This window comes from Engraulis encrasicolus, chromosome 15 (assembly GCF_034702125.1).
Source record: "Engraulis encrasicolus isolate BLACKSEA-1 chromosome 15, IST_EnEncr_1.0, whole genome shotgun sequence".
Taxonomy (NCBI): Eukaryota; Metazoa; Chordata; class Actinopteri; order Clupeiformes; family Engraulidae; genus Engraulis; species Engraulis encrasicolus.
Genome location: NC_085871.1, coordinates 50,136,211 through 50,141,660, shown reverse-complemented (window position 1 = coordinate 50,141,660; position 5,450 = coordinate 50,136,211).

Below are 5,450 nucleotides of genomic sequence, written 5' to 3'. Positions count from 1 at the left end.
TATCGCGGGATGAATGCGGCTGCAGTCAGATCTTGCAACCTCTGCAGTTGCTTATCCCCTTCAACGCTCGTCGGAGCTCGTCGGCGGACTGCCTCCGAGGTCACGCGTCCATGAACTGGTTGGTCAACAACTCACTCACGTGTGTATATGGGTCTTGTCTCACACCTCTACACAAGTTTGCGCAGGTCCCCACTTCAGCTCCTCCTCACTGCCTGTCCCCCCACTCATCACACGTGGTGTGTTAGTAGAGCAAACCGGTGCGAGCTCATCGTCTCGTTCATATTTGTGGCCGACTTTAAATGCGCTGTATTTAATAACACCCACATCGTGACAACAAGTTCTCGCTGACGTCCGTTGCGCAACGTCGACGCTCGCAATGAAGTCGTATGTGCTTATTGCCAGAACAAGTGCATCAAATCAGTGCAACCCCTTACCTCCACCCCTGGGACAAAGACGGTGGAGAGCTGAACTTTGAAACGGTGAGGTTGTGTGGAGAGCCCCCACCAAGCACAAAGCAGTATCTTATCAACAAGGCTGCTACCCAAAGACTGAGATCTGTCATCCATGAACTGGAAGCACATCTGTCCCAACCCTCAGTCTGCTGGGATCAGGACTTCTCTCAAGGGAAGAGAGAAATCACAGCTGATCACACCACAGCAATTCAAAATGTTCCCTTGCCAAGCAAGATCAAGCAACTACGAACTTTTTCAAGACTGTGGAACTACAGTCGTGCATGGTTCGAGTCTTACTCTGAACTGTGTGCGGTACCTGCTCTAGGTCTGCCTGACCTAGACTGGCCCTTCATTCTCTTTGCACACTGGAAGGTGGTCATGACCTCTCTCATGTGGACACACAAGAGGAAGGTGGTCATGACCTCTCTCATGTGGACACACAAAGGTGCCAAAGTCTCTGACAGCCATTGTGGAGACTGGCAAGCTGGGCTAGAGTCACCACACGTGATTCAGCACCCTGCTATGGCTAACCCATCCCCAAAGCTGTACCCTCCTGATGACATCATCGACCACGACTGTTATGATCGGGTCGAGGGGGGGGAGGAGAGGGCTACCAAAGAGACTTCTCTGCATCCTGTATGTTCGAGGGGAATGAAGAATTCAGATGGATTACAAGTTGACGAAACTGTTCTGGAAGACGACTACGAAAATGGCATATGACAAGTCAAGCCGGAAGAGGATCCTTCGAATGTCCAAGAGAGACTGGTGAAGAAACATCAAGAAGGGTGTGCTGTGGCCTGACACACTCTCTGTTGTGCTATGCAGCATGCATGTCACACACAACAAGGAGATAGGCCTGAGCCCTTGCGTAATCATCACCGGAAGACCAATGTCATCGCCTGACAACATTGACTTTGTTTTTGATTTCCTACTCAAGGACTGTATCCAATTCACTCATGCTGTGCCATCCGCACAGAAGGCCGTGAGTGGGGTTTGGAAATAGTAACAAGAGGGAGGACAAGACCCTGCAAGCTGCACTCCTGCCTAGGGTGGCCATCGGTCCGTTTTTACGACCTGTTCACGACGTTCGTGTGTCCCTCTCTTTGTCTTTCCTTTCCTCCTAGCCTTTTGCTTATGGCCTCGAGATGCGAGGCAACGTCATTCACGCAAACTAGACCTTGACAGTCGGTCGCTTTCCGATATCTGCGGCCGCCATGTTACTCCAGATATAACCCCAGACCTAAATGCCTTTACAACGATACGAGGGTTCTCACAACTTTACAAACAGGGCAAAGAAACGTCTTTCTGCACGGGCGCTGTCTGTATTTTGAGCTCGTGTTGTTGGTTATCCAGCGTCTGCATGAAAAAAAAAAGGTTGACAGAAGCGGTTTGCCTCCCTTAAAACACCGCTGATAAACAGACTTCTGACCAATTTTGAGTAAAGTAAATCAAATTAATTGTTGGCTATTAGGCCTACGAATGCATGACTACCCAAAATACATTTTTAAAAAAAATATGAAACAGCCTACACAGACAACAACGGAAGGATTTGTCTATCGTAACCTGCCGTCTCTGATACAATATTAAGTTAGTGGTACTGATGACTCCTTTATCGGAGTGAGTGAAATGCGAAAATCCTTCCCCCAAAAAATATTGTTTTACAAGTAAAACTGTTGTTGGCAGCTGAGATAGTCTGAGGTAAGATGGCAACGCTGTTCCCTGATTTCTGCCTACAATTTAGAATGCCAACTTCACTGTTTTCTCCACGGAGGCGGGGATTCGGCAAGTCGAAGCAATGGGTGCGCGTGTAGTAAGGTGGACCTTTAGATGTTAGTTTTCCTAAAATAATAACCATCAGACTGATAGTTGTAATTGCACGACTACGCCACTGGGGGACTGCCACCCCAGAATATATTTTGATTTCAACCAATAAGGCACAACAGGTTCGGATAGAATGGACAAGAGACGTACCTTTGTTTAAAGGAATAACAATGTTTTCTTTATTAATACAATTGTAGTCAATTAAAACCCTGCGCCGCTGAGATAAAAACAGTAATGCACATTAGAACGGGGTTGGCTGCCCCATGATAAAAGGGGTTCACCGAGCTAGGCCAGCCGGGCAGGCTTACTAGTTGAGAATAAATTAAGTTCACCACTCGTGCACGAAACCAAGGGGCCTATGGTAAACGCCAGTCACACACACGCGCATAGGCTCACTACGCTATGTAAGTGATTAAATGACAATAAGTGTGGATATCCACTACACACAGAATAAATCCGTATAATCACACTCAAAACTACTAGTCTACTGTATGGCCCGGCCCGACTAGCGTAGGCCTACATGGGCCTAGAACTGCGACAGCCAAACCCCGTACAATGACAAAGTGACAAGCTAAAGCGGCGGACAGGCGAAAGAAAATTAAAGAAACAAACAAAACAGAAAGGCTAAACAATGTCGTAAGGGCAAAACAGCGGTGAGCAGCTGCCGCAAGCAGTCTGCCCACAGAGACAGACCCTCGACGTACTCTGAGGTGTCTGGAATTAGGTGAACATACACACAGATCAGTACATGTTACATACAAATAGTTGACAAATGTTTAACATGAGCTATACATAGGACAAAGGATCTTTACAAGCTCACCTCAACAACACTGAGAGGGAGGGGAAGCCACTGGGGTTAGACGCCACGGAAACTCTGGCTCCTGAGAATGAACAGTATGTTTAAATACACAGCTCTAGCTGGTTGCAGTCATCTAGACAAAACTGTGATCACACATACCTTGCTGCACCCGTAGCAAAGGCACCGGGCATCATCAGCGAATACCCGCACACCGGGAAGGCTCCAATGAGCCGGTCTAATTCATCTGGTTTTATAAAAACAATGGCATAGCCACCAATTACGGATTAGCCACTGAGCGGCTACCTGAGTCCCGTGACGTCATTGGGGTATGGGAACTGCTGAGGGACACACCTTACTGGACAGACAGTGCGCCCTGTTACACGCGCGAGGACGCTAGGTTAGAAAGTTAAGGGGCGGGGTTGTCCGGCCGAAGTCCGGACAGCTGGTCACCCTACTCCTGCCTGGACAATGTCCTAGTGACTAAGCCCAGCGGCTGGCATTACAACCTAATGGAGAAGGCCGTGGGAGGTTCTGTGGGTTACCAACTCTACAGTTAAATTACATGAAAAAGCAAAATAGATACATGCATATCACTGTAAAATGGTTGATAATGGTCCTTTGAGCTCATAAACCAATTCAGGACAAGTGTATCATGTTGACTTTGGCGTAATTTCCTTCTAGCGGTAGCAAGACTACGGAGTTCAGTGTGCGGAAGACTTTTCTTTGCTGTTAAATCAGCTGGGTTTCTTGTTTTGCGGAGTGTAGTTTGGGGGGAGAAAAGATAGGGTTTTTCCTTCAAGCCTGTATTGGTAGGTTTCCTATCCACTTTTCACCACACTCGACCTTGTCCTGAAAGCAAAACATTTTCCCTTTGGAGAGAGAGGAGAGATTTCTTTTCTAATCAGTTGTCAACATTTCAAAGAGTGATTACTTTTGTTTTAGAGTTTAATCACAACCAGCTAATCAAGTGTTAATCTGCTATGTGTTATTATTAATGCTTGCATATTCACTACATCTTAAGCCTATATATTAATGAACAGTATTAATCATTAATCATTAAGTAATTCCTAAGTAATGTTTCATTTAGTTAGATGTGTGTTGTCTCAGATACATGAGTATCTGGTCTCTCTGATACGGCGCTTGTTCTTTCTGTCATGACAGAATTGGACGAGATGCACAACATCTACCCAATACACCACATCTACCTTGGATGAAACCTCTGATGATGGAAATCAAGACACTTCCTGAACTTTGAACTTTTGAACTACACTGTGAAACACCGTGGCTGTGGGACGTTCGACGAGCATACTGAACCTGCTACTCTGATGTCCTGCTGACCTGCTGACGTGTGGCTGTAATGGCGGTCCTTTGGCCTGCTGTTGTATGTTTTGTCTTGCTCTGATTTCAGGCTGGCTGTGACATGATTATAGCCAACACGAGATACACAGGGAGACTGTTCTTTCTCCAAAATGCCCAAGGTTATGCTGCCGTCAAGACAACCAACAACGACTGGTTTTGCGGGCTGATGCACCTGAGGTCAACGGTTCTCAATATAGCCTATATGCCATCCCGTTCACTTTGTGTGAATTTATTATTGCCTTTAAGTGTGTTCACAGTGCCTGGTATACTTCTACTTTTCATTTCATTTAGCATAGAACCCGGAGTTTTCCCTGCTCTTCTATGTTGCTATTGTTTTATCTTCTGAAGTGTTCCTGTTGTTTTGCTCAAGCAAGTCTGTTCCAAGGCCAGACTTGTGCAAGTCAGACAACCAGACATTGCAGACTGATAGTTTTTATTTTCTCTTTGAGTTTCTTACTTTTTGCTACTATGCACTTAACCAGTTAATTTACTGTAATTTTTGGGAAAGTTATCAATTTAATCCTGAGTAATATATTTACAATATTTGACATTCGTCATGATTAGGAGTATTTGATTGAGGGTGGTTATTATTGCCTATTTTCTCAATTACTTATTGTTTATCCCTGTGTCTAACAGTTTGGTCATTCACTTGCTTTGTTAATTTGAAGATAAGAAAAAACGTTGTTTTTATTTATCTTGAGGGAGGAATGTTGAATTTGAGTGGTTTATCCAGCTGCATTTTGCAGCTGACCAACAACTGATTGACCATACTGTTAAGTTTTATAATGAAACTTTTGCCTATTCCTGTGTTCCAATCAATTGGGCCCTGGAATGTGACATGTTTACGGTTACTTTGCTGATATCTGGAGAGCTCAGAGCGAGAGTCTCTGCTGTTGAAGGCCGTTGTGCCAGGGCACAGTGTGCTCGCGCCTAACTTTCCAGATAGCAGACACATCTAGGCTGTGTGTTATCCTTAGCGATAGGTGATTTAATGCTTCGTCACTATTGGAGACATGGAG